General features: G+C 50.8%; 1 long non-coding RNA gene across 1 annotated transcript in view; it reads right to left on the bottom strand.

Annotated features, from left to right (window-relative positions):
- Positions 1-13,313, bottom strand: part of LOC141580759 (uncharacterized) — a 16,245-nt gene extending 2,932 nt beyond the window's left edge. Inside the window, exons 1-3 of the long non-coding RNA XR_012513057.1 lie at positions 13,033-13,313; positions 6,694-6,876; positions 1-3,777 (exon numbers count right to left, since the gene is read on the bottom strand). The exon at positions 1-3,777 is cut by the window's left edge and continues 2,932 nt beyond it. This is a non-coding gene — a long non-coding RNA (uncharacterized LOC141580759). The remainder of the gene's footprint in view (positions 3,778-6,693; positions 6,877-13,032) is intronic.
- Between the last annotated feature and the right edge of the window lie 2,303 nt (positions 13,314-15,616).

Consider the following 15,616-nt stretch of genomic DNA (forward strand, 5'->3'; position numbering starts at 1 on the left):
AGCTCCAAGATGGCAGGAAAATACATTCCATGGGAAGCCCTCAAGTCTGTGAGGCTCTGATGTTGCAGCCCTGAAAACCTGATCCGTCCCCTACACGTCGAGTGCTCAATGGCCCGGCTCAAGGAAGTGTGTGTGAACGTCCACGTGGCACGAGAGACACAGGCATTAGGGGAGCAGAGCTCGAATCCCAGAGAAACCCTGTTCAGTAGAGATGTGTCTGTGCTCTGTGAATAACCTTCGATATGAACATATCCTGGTTGTACGCAGACAGAACCTTGTTCCAATGGACAGAGCCTTGATCTGCATGAACTCAGCCTTATACACATGGGCACATCCTGGCTCTACACGGACACAGCCTTAATCTGCATGAATACAGCCTTGTTCCACGTGGACACAGCCTTGTTCTACGTGGACAGAGCCTTGTTCTTTGTGGACACAGCCTTGTTCTTTGTACAGCCTTGTTCCACGTGGACACAGCCTTGTTCTTCCTGGATGCATGCTCCCGCATGGACACACCTTCGCTCTGCTTAGAAGCACCCTGGTCTTGGACACACCCATACTCCGCATAGGCATGGCCGTGCTCTGCGTAGGTACGTTTTATTCCACATGGAGTCATCTTTGTTCCTTGGAATTCACTTTGCCATACCCATCTTTTCCCGTGTAGTACAACGTGGTGTGACTTGATCCTGGTGACCCATCCACTGGAATTAAAATTCACCCCCTCCTAACATACTCCGCAAGTCGAAAGTGTGCTTTTCTCTTTGAACATGTTTGCTTAAAAGCAGGGTGGGAGGTGTCACGGCCCCTCACGTAAGGCCCTCACACTCCTGTATGTAATAAATGGGTGCTTAGTGCACCCCAGTTTAGCAGTAGCCAGCTTGGCAGGTCCCTGGGTACCCCCTTGTGTCTGTGGGGCTGAGATTCTGCTCACAGTGGAGACAGCGGTGCTACTGAGAACCCACATTTAACTGCAGCAACCTTGCGGATGCCACAGCCATGCCGGTCCCGTGTTTGATCTACTGAGGTTACCACAGAATGGGGCTCTGGGTGGGGTCCCACGCTCCTCAAAACGCTGGGGGAGGCCAGCCCAGCAGACTTTGCTGCACAGGGACGCTTAAATGTAATCACAGTCAGTGCCTGAAGGGGCCATGCAGCTGCAGCTGAGCTCAGCCGTGCGCTGGAACTGAGTGCAGTCTGCCTGGCTGGGCCTGCGCCGTGAGCTGCCCTCACCTGGCACTGGAGTGAAGCATGGCAGAGCGTGCCACGTGTGGGCCGCGTGGGCCACAGGTGGGCCACGTCCCAAGTCACCCTTGGTGATGCCCAGGCAGCCAACACGCTGATGGAAAGCTGTGTCTGGGGTCTCCCACAGACAGTGAGAGGACACGCAGTGCGACCCTGCACCCCCCAGACGTCCTGGGCACATGTTGGGAGGGGGAGGCCCACGGTGTCAGTCATGGGAGTTCCTCCACCCAGCGGGAGGACTGTCTGCCTTTGGACAGACGCTCTGCCTTGGGAGGCAACACTGTCTAATCCCTGCCCCTGCTAATTGTGTGGTGCAGGCGCGGCGTCGTCACTGCACCGGCGTCGTCACTGCACCGGCGTCGTCACTGCACCGGCGTCGTCACTGCACCGGCACTCCTCAGCTCCCGTTGTTCCCGTCGTCGGCGCGGCCTCATCCCCACTCCTCTCACCTGCTCCTTACGGATGCAGCAAACTTGACTCCTGAGATCTGCCCCCTGCTCCCAGAGGGAGGGGCAGGGACGGAGACCTCAGGGTGGCCAGGACCGCGGCCTTGGAGGTCCAGACGGCACCCAGACCTGCATGCTCGTGAGTCCTGACAAAAACCACCGTGGGCAAACGCACGAACCCCAAGGGCCAGCGTGGGCCACAAGCGAGGTCCCACCAATCCCCGCCTTGTTCAGTGTTACAGGAGGCGGGAGCGGACGCCATGGTAAGGTCGCAGAGGTCCAGGTTCACCTACGATCCGGGCAGCTGTGAGCACCTCCCTGCGTTGCTCCCATCTCAGGTGCTGAGACGTCAGTGAGATCAGGCACAGCGCGCATCTGGAGGCCGGAAGGAGAGGGCGCTGAGGCAGGGGAGGGGCTTCTTGTTTTTTCTTTATTTTCTTTCTCTCTTAAGAGACAAGGTCTCGCTGTTGCCCAGGCTGGTCTCAAACACCTGGGTCCAAGTGTGCCTCCCCTCAGGTCTCCCCAGATGCGTGGCTTTTTGTGCCCAAAGGAAGGCTCAGGGTACAGTCTCGCCGTGGCCACCTCCACTGTGGCCTCTGGGTGTGGAGGTCCAGAAACCCAGAATTCAAGGGTGCAGTGGTTTCAGACATTCTGATTAAATTTCCCATTTTTATTTTGACTCGTTGCTTAGAGCTATTAACCACTTGCCCACATTCGATCTGGATTCAAAACCGGCCAGATGGGAGGTGTTTCTTCTCGTCCACACTGTCTGCACCCTAAAAGCGCAACCCACAGGTGGCTACAAGACCCGGTGCTGGGATTCACGGGCAGGATCTCACCTGAAAAACAAACGCCTTTTTAAAGTTAGTCTCTTCTGTGGTGAACGAGTCACAAGAACATCAGAAGGGGAGGCACCGGGCGTGGTGGCTCACGCCTGTAATCCCAGCACGTTGGGAGGCCCACGGGTGCAGAATACCTGAGGTCAGAAGTTCGAGACCAGCCTGGCCAATATGACAAAATCCCATCTCTACTAAAAATACAAAAATTAGCTGTGTGTGATGGTGCATTCCTGTAATCCCAGCTGCTAGGGAGGCTGAGGCAGGAGAATCGCTTGAACCTTTGAGGTGGAGGTTGCAGTGAGCCGAGATGGTGCCACTGAACTCCAGGGTCGTGATCAAAATGACAGGTGCACGCTGCATCCATTGGCATTTCAGTTACTCTCTTCTGATATCTTCTTTCACTACTTCAAATACTTGGAGTTGTTTGAATCATCTTTAGCTTTTTGGCAACTTTTGTCAAAATAGGAGTCTCTTTAGATTAGTGGTCATTATGTACAACCTCAAAAAGCAATTCTGCAAAGATCCCATTGTTTGAGTCTTGTCCTTTAATTCCTGCTGAATTAAGAAATGGCTTAAACAGTGGTTTGTCCTTTGGAATGGGCCCTAAGAAGCACCATGCATCTTGGTAGTATATTATAGAAAACAGATTTGTTAATTTGAAAAATGGTATTAGCAAATACATTTATTATAGTCCTATTTTCTAGCTTTGCATCAAAGAAGCATTTTTCAAGTGTTATTTTAGGTCATTTAATACATTAAAAACACGATAAAGAAGTTCATGATCATTTGACCATAACTTGCTTATATTTTTAACAGGGTCTTGGAAATTTGAGAATTTTGTATAGAATATAGAGGTAAAAGCAAGCATATCTAAATCTCTCTCCCACTGTAAACTTATACTAACGTCATACTTTTTATGATATGCAAATGTCAGATAACTATTTTCAGAAAAAAATTACTTTTGATCATGTTGTAATGATATTTCTAAACAGGGCAAGTTATTCTGTGAAAGGGTCCAAATAATTTCAAACAGTTCAAAAATCTTTCTAGGTGTGACAGATACACCCAGTTCTGAGTCTCCCGTATTTACACACCTGTGGCTGGTCTTATGCGTTTCTGCCTTTCGGAAAGAACAGCCTTTCCACGCTCACTTTCTGTCCTAGTGATCTGCTGGTCACACCTGCTCCTGCATCCTCTGGCCGCCAGGCAGTCCTCCTGACGTCTTCCCACACCTTCTCTCCTTTCTCTGCCTGGTGGAAGAATTGTTGTTAGGACCGTTCCATTTAAAATTATTACTTGGATCAGAATTATTTCTAACCCCCCTATGAAAACAAACGTTTTCACTGAAAATGTGTCTGGGCGGCTTCTCCCATGAGCAGCCGTCAGCACTTGGGGGCCCCGGAGTCTCCCTCTGGGTCCTCACAGCCTTGATCAAATAAAGCAGGCAGGTGCAAGTTATAGGGGTTACCCATTATTTATGGCTTTTAGATACTTTGTGGGTTTAGCTGGTGAGAAAAGTTTTATTCCACTCACATGGACAAAACCCAACCAACCGTCTGGGCTGATTAAATTCACATTGTTGCACGGGCACATGGTCGGCAGGAGGAAAATTATGAAATCTCAGCGCCCGTGCCATGGAAACTGGGCAAACAGCCCCTGGGAAGAATGTGGAGAATAGGAAATCGCAATATTTCTCTTTGTGTTTTCACCGCTGACAGTTTTATCCTTACATCTGCCCCATGTCGGTGCTGGGTGGAGGAGCGTCTGGGCCAGCCACTCTCCCTCTCTCCCTGTGCGTTCCAAGTGTTTGGCCTAAAGTGAGAAGCCGGAAAACCCACACAAACATAGGTGTGACTGTGTTGGCTGAATTTCTGTTTTCTGAGAGTAAATTGAAAAGCAAAACAAGATTCTTTCCAATTATCTGAAATAAATATTGCATGTAGTTATTTGAAAACAAATTATTGCCTCTCCTTTGGAATCTGAAAACGTGAGTCCAGGACTTTCTCTCTCTGCTTCCCACTTTTCTCACCGAGGGATCTTCTCCTACGTAGCTCAGCACTCCGTGGAGAGCCAGGAAGGGTCCTCAGTTCCCTGGGATGGGAAGAAACAGCCACGCCCTGTTATGCAACAATTCTCCAGGACCACGGACAGCAGCACCGTTGGGGTCAGGACCCTGCCACAAACTCACATCCACAGCAATTGCTCTCCGTCTTCAGGTCTACCCACCCCTGGCTATTGGCTGCTGGGAGGTTCTGTTTTTTTTTTCTCTTTATATGTTCTTACTGTGCCCTTACAGGTGTTTGTGTGTTTCAATTTATGTACAAATGTCCATTTTTTGGAGAGAAGTCCCTGCTCCACCAACCACTTCTCTGTGAACTTGGGAAAATGACTTGACATTTATCTTTTTTGTCTGTAAAATGAGAATAATAATATTCTATTAGCGTACGGTGATACTGAGATAATTCACGAACACGCTTTGACATGTGCCTGGTATACAGTAAGTGCTCAATTAGTATAGATCGCTATTCTCGTAGTGTCTTGTGTGCCTTGGGCCCTGTCTTGTTCCACCGCACATTTGGCGTGGCCTTTAGGTGCATGTGGTTCTTTGGGATGATGGTAGATCTTTCTCTGTTCCATGTGCATACAAGGACACTCCACTGATTTGTGAATGAGGACACTTACTGGACAAGGATTGGCACGGAACTCAGTTGCCCTGCCAGAGGGCAGGCACCCCGTGTCTTCACCTTTGCACGGGGAGTAACACACCCTGCAAAAATGCAGAACAAGAGCTCAAAGCAACTCTCCATCTCATTCTCCCACTCCCGGGGCCAGTGGTTACATACTTTTGTTATATGATCTAATAAAAGGTTCAAACCTTGTGGTGTCATTCAGAAAGGCCCAGTAAGCCTGCATTTGTAATGGTGTTCGGAACCTGAACATTTTCCAATAGATTAGGAATATTTAAATACTATCACTGCTTAGTTAAGTACTGGCCTAATATGTACATATTGTTTCCTCAAGAGCCTTGAGAGAATTTTTTAAAAAGAGTATTTTAAAGTTTTTTAATTTTCTGGGATTCTGTCAATTGCTATGTGCTGGTCAGCTTGGGTTGCTGTAAGAAAATGCCATAGCCTGTGGCTGACGCTGTGGAAGTCTCTTTTCTCACAGCACTGGAGGCTGGAAGTCCAAGCACAGGTGCCAGTGGGTCGGGGCCCAGCGAGGACTCCTCCTGGGGGCAGCTGCCCTCCTCCTGCTGAGTCTCACATGGCAAAGGGTGGGCAGTGGGAAGAGGTCACCTGTCTGTTCTCATGAGGGCACTGACCCCATTCGCACGGGCTCCTGCCCTGTGATTTAATCACCTCCCAAAGTGCCTGTCTCCAAACTCCGTCAGAATGGGGATTACGGCTTCCACTTATGAGTTGCAGTCTACGCCATGATAGTCTCCAGGATCTTGGGCGCTCAGCAGGTGACATTTATTCAGTCACACAGCTCAGCTCCATCCCAGCAGCATATGACAGAATGAAGAGAAGTAAACTTGGACGGATTGATGCTTCAAATCGGTAAGGCCGAGGGTCTTCCTGGAGCCACGGTTGAGCTGCTCTGTCCAGCAGGGCATTTAAGGTCTGGTACGTCTGAGGGGTCACAGTGACCCTGACTTGTTAATATGTACAAGGTGCCCTGGCTATTCCTTAAAGGCAGCTAAGAGGACTCCGCATGGGGGTTAGGGCAATTACTCTGAACCCTTTCTTCTTTTAAATGAGTTTTAATTAGAAAACTTTTTTAAGAGACAGGGTCTTGCTCTGTTGCCCAGGCTGGAGTGCAGTGGCGTGATCATCACTCACTGCAGCCTCAACCTCCTGGGCTCAGGGGATCCTCCTGCCTCAGCCTCCTGAGTGGCTGGAATCACAGGTGCGAGCCACTGTGCTCAGCTTCCAAGTGATTCTTTACAGCTTACATTCTGGTGCCACAGTGTTCGGCCCACTTCTCTTAGCTGAATTCCTGCCACTGACTCCAGAATGTCCACCAGGATTCGGTGTCACTGATATTTTATTTCAGACTTCTAAGAACACCGTCTCTGCTGGCTTTTAACCGCATGTGTGTTCCCTGGTACGAATGTCTACGTCAGCTCCAAAGCCAGCACCTGTCTGCTCTAGGCTGACTCTCACCTTCTGCTCTTCAGCGTGCTCCGCTTCTCGTTAGGGGAGGTACTCAAGCCCTGTGCTCCTCGGCGCCATGTTTTGATTGCGCAGGAATGGAAGATCGTAGTCTGTCTGGTCTTTTCTGTTTTCAGTAGCAGGTGAGACCCTGGAGTGCTCACATTCTCTCTTCACCTTGCCCGCCTCGGGCTTCTGCAAAGAAAGTTCATCTGATTATGAGTTAATCAATCAAATTAGTTAATGATTGCATGTTGGCTGAGTGACTTCTGTGCTTACATATGTTACTTGGTTTTCACTTCTCCAGGTTCTCTCTCCCCTACAATTACCTGGTTAAACTCTATTTGGAGTCTTGCTTCTTACAGGAAGCCCTCCCTGCCTGCCTGGGGTCAGGGCATGGCCCTTTCCCTGGTGCTGGGCTGTGCTCCACCTGAGTCCCCACTGTACAATGAACTCTACAAAGGGAAGACCGGTCTTGATCATTGCTATCCTTGTCCCCAGGACAGCACTTGAGAGGTGTAACTAAGGTGTATTCACTGGTAAGTGACCAGTGCTTGCCAGTTTGAGTACATGAGCAAATGCTGACATGCTCCTTAAAAACAGTGACCAGACCCTTTACATGAATAACTCCACAGCCTCACATCTAGCGTGTTTCTTGGCAGAAAGTGTATGCGTTTGAATTAAAAATGTACTTTTGGTGACGTCACTGAAATTAATAAAACATCTTTTGGATGCCATGCTGACCTATTGTGCTTTGCCAAGATTTTTTTTTTTGTCACACATTTTTAGTAATACTGAGAAACTTGTTATAATCCATTAATTTTTTTCAAAAATAATCAGTAAGATACTCTAGATATCTGTAAGTCTGGATGTAGATGAAGTGTTTTCAGTTGCTGTAGACTCAGGGTTCTCAACAAAGAGTGGTTTGCACCCTGGAAGCTTTGGTGATGCTTGGAGGCATTTTGGTGATTCCACCTGGAGAGGGTCACTACTGGCATCGAGTGGGTGGCAGCCCGGTTCTGCTGGTCACCCCATGGGGCAAGGCAGCCCCCACAGCAAAGAATCACTCCTCTCTGCAGGTCAACACTGCTGAGACAGAGAGATTCTTGTCTATATCATGTTTAATTTATCAATCACATCTCTTTATTTCCTTTTCTTTTTATTTAGTCAATTAAAAGCGATAATGATATGCTCTTCTCTTGGCTAAGATGGAATCGTTCCATTCGCCCCACCTCCCCCTCTTACAGGTGAACGATCCCAGCCGTCACACCACAGGCAAGCATGAGCCCTGAGGATTGCCCTGAACGCAGAGGGCCCAGGTCAGAGCCTCGGGACTTGGGGAGCGGAAGTGAGTTCCCTGGCATCCCCACTGCCTCCCTCACACCTGGGGCAGGGAAGGGTGTGGCAGGGACCCCAGAACTGCTGACAGGTACAGACAAGAAATCTCCAGGAAAAGCATCTCCCCTAAGTCAAGGGTGGCATAAAGGGGGATCTAGCAACCGGAAACCACCCTCCAGCCTCCGGCCACACACAAATCGAAAAGCGGAACCCCCTCTTTCCTCCTTGAGAGTTCAACAGGTGGCTGAGTGCTCTGGTTCTCCCAGGCGGCACCTGGGAGGCACAGGGGTGACTTCCCAAGTCCCGGCTCAGCAGGGCCCGCCAGGGAGCTAGGCTCACGGCCCACTTGAAAGCAAGCCAGCAGTGGGTTCGGCACCCTGGTTTTGCTGGGGCAGGACAGTGATGCTGACGGGGAGTGAACTTCTCCCCTGTTCACCCACAGCAAGGCGGGGGGGGGGGTGCTGGGCGCCCTGTGGGAAACAGACACACGGCCCCACCCAGCCCCTGGGCTGCCCCTCAGCGTGCTGCCCGCCTGCTAAGAACACAAGCCGTGGTAGGACCCAGACCGCTGTGCTGGTGGGCACACGGACGTGCCCCCAGATGAAACAGCCCGCGCAGACATGGGCGCAGGCAGAAAGGGCGAAACCTCCAAAAAGATCAGTGGGTTTTGTTGCTGTGAATTTCGTGTGATATTGCTGCGTGGTTATGCTAGAGGGTGTCACTGGGGGACACCGGTGAAGGTGCGACTCAGTTCTCCGTTCTGTTTTTTACAACTGCTTGCAAATCTATAGTCATCTTAACACAGAAAGGTGAGGAACTCTAAAAGGAGCAGCTTTTACTTTTGTAGTTTCTGGGCTGTAGAAACTGCTGTTGTTACAGTGGCTGGCCCGTCCCCGCCTCCAGCCCCAGCCTGGGCTCTCTCCGGCTGCGGGCTGTGTGGCTAGGATTTGCCACAGCACAGCACCAGATGTGCCGGGGTGTCCGGCAACCCTTGTTCCGTCACAACCTCACCTGTGTAGAATCTTATCAGAGAAAGTGTGGAAGCGGCATCATGGTGCAAAGCCTGTGGAGGGTTTCCCAGCTTCGACAGCAGGTGTAGCTTGATTTAAAGCCCCTGTCCGCCCACTATGGGACAGGGTGTCACTGTGGGGCTTTTGCTAAAACTCAAGAACTGTGGGATCTGGTTGTGGTCGGCCGCTGGCTGGGTGCCGCTGGGTGCCCCTGTACACCCCTCACCTCTCTGGGCTGTAAAGAAAACAGCGGAACCCCAAGAGCCAGCTCCTCAGTCCCCTTAGGAGAAAGCGGTCTATGACTGAAAATCCTTGAGAGTCCTTCCGAGGGATACACTCTCACTTCTACCACGCCCTGTTGCTGACCCAAGGAGAACAGGCAATTTCCAGTGATTACAGTTTCTAGGCAATGACAATGGCCGGCCCAGGTGTGGTCATTTCTGGCATGCCCTGATATCAGCATCATCGCATTTTCGGCTGTGGTGAAACCAGCCGCGTGCCTGCGTCTCGCAGTCGGTCAGCCCTCAGGCCTGGGCTCCGCAGCCTCTGCCCGTAAGAGTCTGCTTTCCTTCCAGGTGCTTGGAGTCAAAGATGCGTCGTCTGTGGAAAACACCTTAAGCCAAACAGCAGGCATGTGACTGTCCAGGCAGCTGGCTGCAGATCACACAAGCCATTCACACACTTCCTTTTCCTGAAACTCTGGAGCTAGGCGACACACAGGTCGGAAAATTCTGCATATTAGTAGATGAAAGACGAGCAGAGAACGGGAACGGAGGCAGAATTCCTGAGGGGCCGCAGCACACACCACACAGACATATAGACACCACCGCCACACACTCACACCACACGCACCCAACACAGCACACCTCCCCCACACTCCACCCACAGCCCTGCTGGGCTCCAGGGCTGTGCCAGGTGCTGGCATCAGCTGGGGTCTCCCCACAATCCCGGGTCTCTGCAGAGACCCCGATGGAACCTGCGTCTTGTAAATGCCGAGGCTGATCCTTTCCCCGTCACCCCCTGCCTTTCTTCTGCGCCTCCGTGCATTTCTCAGCCTTGGAAATCTGCCCGTTTCCCTCCCGGGAGGCCCAGGCTCTGTAGTAGTGGCTGCCCACTGGCCTCCCTGGTGGGCTCCGTGGCAGTCTCCGGAGGTCCCTGCCACCCACTGCTGACGGCCACTGCCCTGCGTCCCTAATTTTCGTTTCCTGGCTTTGCCGGCTCTTTGGTTCCTCACCCACAGGGCCGAATGAGGCCCTGAGTCCTTCCTGGCCCAGCTCCTGTGGCTGGCTGGTCACAGAGACACGTGGATGCTGCCCCGCCAGCCAGCCTAGGTGTGGAGGTGGCAGATGACGATGTGCTCAGGGCAGAACGCGGCGGACTCCGAATTCTGCGGATGCCCAGCTCCGCCACCTGCACGCACTCCCCTGAGCTCGGGCTCCCTGGAAAAGTCCTTCTGTGACACTTGGTCAGATGTGTGTTCTCGCAAGTTCCCGGCTCGGGCTGGTCACTTTAAACGTCTTTTGGGAACAAACCAAGCTGTTTTCTCTGGATTGAACTTTACCTTATGCTATTGTTCTGTGGAGGCTCTGACGGTTTATGAGGAGTAGCAGAGCGTGTTCCCGCAATGGATGGATTTTGTCATCATAGCGAAGACGGGTCAGCTCCACCAAGGCGCGAATGGCGCCGAGGTCCCCCGCGAGGGCACTGTCGCAAATGTTTCGCGGCCCCCGGGCGCGGTCGGGCGGCGGCCCCGGCGTCGGCCCGGACCTGCCCGGAGCCGCCCTCAGCGCGAGCCTCCCGGTCACAGTCGGACCCGCTCCTCCCTCCTGCGGACGGGCCTCTGGACTCGGCGGGGAACGGGGAGGAAACGTGCTCACTGCAGCGCGGAAGATCTTCTGCAGTTACTGCAGCACACACCGCACAGATACACACACACCACACAGCACACCTCCCCGACACACACATGCCACACACACCCAACACGCACACTCACGCATACCACACACACCGCACAGATACACACACACCACACAGCACACCTCCCCGACACACACATGCCACACACACTCAACACTCACACTCACGCATACCACACACACCGCACAGATACACACACACCACACAGCACACCTCCCCGACACACACATGCCACACACACCCAACACACACACTCATGCATACCACACACACCGCACAGATACACACACCACACAGCACACCTCCCCGACACACACATGCCACACACACCCAACACGCACACTCATGCATACCACACACACCACACAGCACACCTCCCCGACACACACATACAACACACACCCAACACTCACACTCACGCATACCACACACACCGCACAGATACACACACACCACACAGCACACCTCCCCGACACACACATGCCACACACACCCAACACGCACACTCATGCATACCACACACACCGCACAGATACACACACACCACACAGCACACCTCCCCGACACACACATGCCACACACACCCAACACACACACTCATGCATACCACACACACCGCACAGATACACACACACCACACAGCACACCTCCCCGACACACACACCTCACACACACCCAACACACACACTCATGCATACCACACACACCACACAGATACACACACACCACACAGCACACCTCCCCGACACACACATACCACACACACCCAACACGCACACTCATGCATACCACACACACCGCACAGATACACACACACCACACAGCACACCTCCCCGACACACACATACCACACACACACCCAACACACACACTCATGCATACCACACACACCGCACAGCACACCTCCCCGACACACACATACCACACACACCCAACACTCACACTCATGCATACCACACACACCACACAGATACACACACACCACACAGCACACCTCCCCAACACACATACCACACACACCCAACACTCACACTCATGCATACCACACACACCGCACAGATACACACACACCACACAGCACACCTCCCCGACACACACATGTCACACACACCCAACACACACACTCATGCATACCACACACGCCGCACAGATACACACACACCACACAGCACACCTCCCCAACACACACATACCACACACACACCACACAGATACATACACACCACACACCCAACACATGACATACCCCAACACACACACTAACACATACCCCAACAGGCACTAACACATACTACACACACGCAACACAGCACACCTCCCCAACACACACATACCACACACACACCACACAGCACTCCTCCCCAACACACACACCTCACACACACCCAACACTCACACTACACACACCCAACACACATACCACACGCACACCACACAGCACACCTCCCCAACACACATACCACACACACCCCAACACACACACTAACACATACCACACACCACACAGCACACTTCCCCAAGACACACATGTGCATACAACCCAGCACACACACCAGCATATGTACCACACATGCCCAACATACACACACATTACACACCCCAACACACATACACACCACACACCCCCAACACACACAACACACCCCAACACAAACACACACACCACACACTACACAGCACACACCCCAACACACACATCACATGCCCCCAAAACACACACATCCCACATACCCAACACACACACACCGCACACCCCCAACAGACACACACAACACATAGCACGCACCGCAACACGCACATACCACACATCTCCAACACACATACACAACACACACTCCCAACACACACACACGCACACCTCCAACACACACACACCACATACCCCCACACGAACACACACCACATAGTGTGCACCCCAACACACATACCCCAACGCACACCCCACACACCCCCAACACACACACACACCACACATCCCCAGCACACACACACCACACACTCGTGGCCGCCATGCCTCTGTCCCGCCTCCGCAGTGTCTAAGCAGCGGGTGAGTCACGAAGCCTCAGTGGCCAAAGCTGTGTCTCACCTCCGCCACCACGCAGTTTTTAAGGAAGGAATTTTGTCCTCATTCCCTGGATGCTGAAGGCTGCCCGAGCGCCTGAGTGCTGCTGTGAACACACGACAGACACAGAGAGCAGACGACGGCCGGAGCCTCGGAGCAGCCTGGGACCTGCCAGGGCCCTGCGGGCTGCGGTCCGGGCCTTGGGGGAGACGCCCCTCGGAGGTCACCCCGCTGTCTCCTGCAGGTGAGCAGCCGCGGGCCCACGTCTCGGCAAGATCACGCACCCCGAGTTGTGCTTTCTCTGTGAAAACAACCCCGGAAGCACGCTTCTTAAAGTTCCCACACTAAAAATATTCAGGAGACACAATTTACAAAAAAATGCTTTCACTGCTCAAAAGCACTTTTTTTTGGTAATTTATACTAAGCCCTTCAGAATGTCATATTGGTCTTTTATGAGTAACCTTGACAATATGATTAGACTCCAAAAAATGTCTACTTGTTAGTGAATGGCTTTCATTCTCTAAACTATAAAGAGGCTGCTCGGCTATGACCACCTCAGGCTTCAGTTTTTAATTTTTTGCAACAGAAAAGCACAGATGATAGTAAAATATATGTTTAGGTCAAGCAGTTAATTAAACTTATCTGGTACCAGTTAAATAAATGTGGTAGTCATGTAAATTTATTTTAACAAATCATTTGGATGCCATAATTTGGGCAGAACTCTGACTTTCATTTTTCTGGATTAGAGTTAACTTTATAATTATAAAAACCATTTTGTTAAAATAGAGAGAAAATGTGACTTTTAGAAACATTTATTTTCTAGTGACAAAGGCCTTTGTCCTTTTAAACACTATTTCCTCTTAATTATGTGTTGAGAACTATTTACATTTTAGATGCAGCTACAAATAGTGTAAAGAGAAGTCGCTGAAGTTAAATGGAGACAAATCTTTACTTATTTTGATGACGAGGAGGCGAGGAGACCTGAGTTATATTGATTGAAATGCATCTTGACAACATTGACCAAGCCCGAGAGGCAAAAAAGAAGGAGAGAAAGAAAGAAATCCAGAATAAACAAGACAAAGCAGCTCTCCCAAACACCAGCAACCCCAAATCAAAGCTCAAACTTTAACCTCCTGAGAGATCTTGTTGTGCTTTTAAAAAGTCCCTGGTATTTTTATGCACCCCCCCGACCCCATCTCTTCACTGCCCACATGTTATTTAAATGCTGATGATCTTGTTCACGGTAATTTTGATGCGCCGCCGCAGACATATAATGCTCTCTCTTTTAATAGGTGCAAAGTGAGTTATTGTCACAAAGCAGATATGAAGAAAGGACGTGAAAGGGAATCCTGCCTAATCTCTGTAATGCGGGCTTGGGAGGGTGCTAACGTGGTCACCTGAATTATGCATGTCTATTGTGTTCAAATATCATAAATCGGTGCATGAATACCCTCCAAATCATTTTCAGTTCGTGAACATTTATATACAGCGCTCTTGAGCACTGCAAAGACAATTAGTCATATTTGTATGCCGGAATTAATTGGGAGTGAGATGCGGGAGGCAGAAGGAGAGAACAAAGAATGCTTTTTGTCAGTTCTTCCAACTGACAGGGATAATTAGATATATGAAATTGAAATTCCTCAGCAGGGGGTTTCTGTTGACAATGAATTTTCTTTTGATTCCATTCTGTTATTCTTTTATGCTGTCATCTGTGGCAATTTGTTATTCAGCTTGAAGCTTAAAAAAGCAAAGCATTCCGCTTTTATGAGTAGATGATGTCAGTTTGTACACTGCTGGGAAATAGATATTAAATGTAATCTTTAAACTAAAAAAAAAAAAAAAGAAAAGAAAAGAAATAAAATAAATCAGTTAAAGAGACAGTGTGCTGTTTACCCAGCCTGCAGAGAAGAAACTTTATAAGAAATAGTGCGAAGTTGTTCTGTGGCATTTGAAGTTGTTCAAGCTCCATTAACCTGGAGCTTTGACTGCAGCTTGAACTGTTCTTCTAAGGGGACGCGGTTGAATGCTGGAAACTCAAGTATGTGAGGCCGAAATGGCGCCGACGCCGGCTGCGCAGAGCGAGGCCCTCCTCTTGCCTCATCTCACGGTCATCTGCCGCTCGGTTCTGTCTGCTCAGCACCAAAAGCTCCTTCACAGATCCTCTCTGTCCGCTTCCATCGGAATCAAATGCTGAAGACTATTTGCGGAAGACTGTGGGAGCACCTTAGACCAAGCCCCCCAGACACGGTCTGCATAGATCATTTGTCCAGGCCGATTGGCAAACCTGGTTGAGAATATTTTCCGCATTAGACTTCAAGATAACGGCCCGTTTAGGTCGCAGCTCATTCGCTCTTCTGCAAGGTGGGGCCTGCTTGGTGTGGGTGTAACAGAGACCTGGTCCCCACCTCAGTCCTCGGACTCCAGCCACTTCTGTGAACGGTAGGCAAGGTATTCAGTTCCTTGAGCCTCTCCCATCCCTAAAGAGACAATTGGAATCACCACCCCTCACGCTGCTGTGTGGAAGGATTTAGCATAATCCCTGGGGGGAGGAGTCGGTGCGTCTGAAAACTTAGATTTCTGCACCCCGGCCATACCCATCCATCCCCTT

The sequence above is a fragment of the Saimiri boliviensis genome, chromosome 13, assembly GCF_048565385.1.
Source record: "Saimiri boliviensis isolate mSaiBol1 chromosome 13, mSaiBol1.pri, whole genome shotgun sequence".
Taxonomy (NCBI): domain Eukaryota; kingdom Metazoa; phylum Chordata; class Mammalia; order Primates; family Cebidae; genus Saimiri; species Saimiri boliviensis.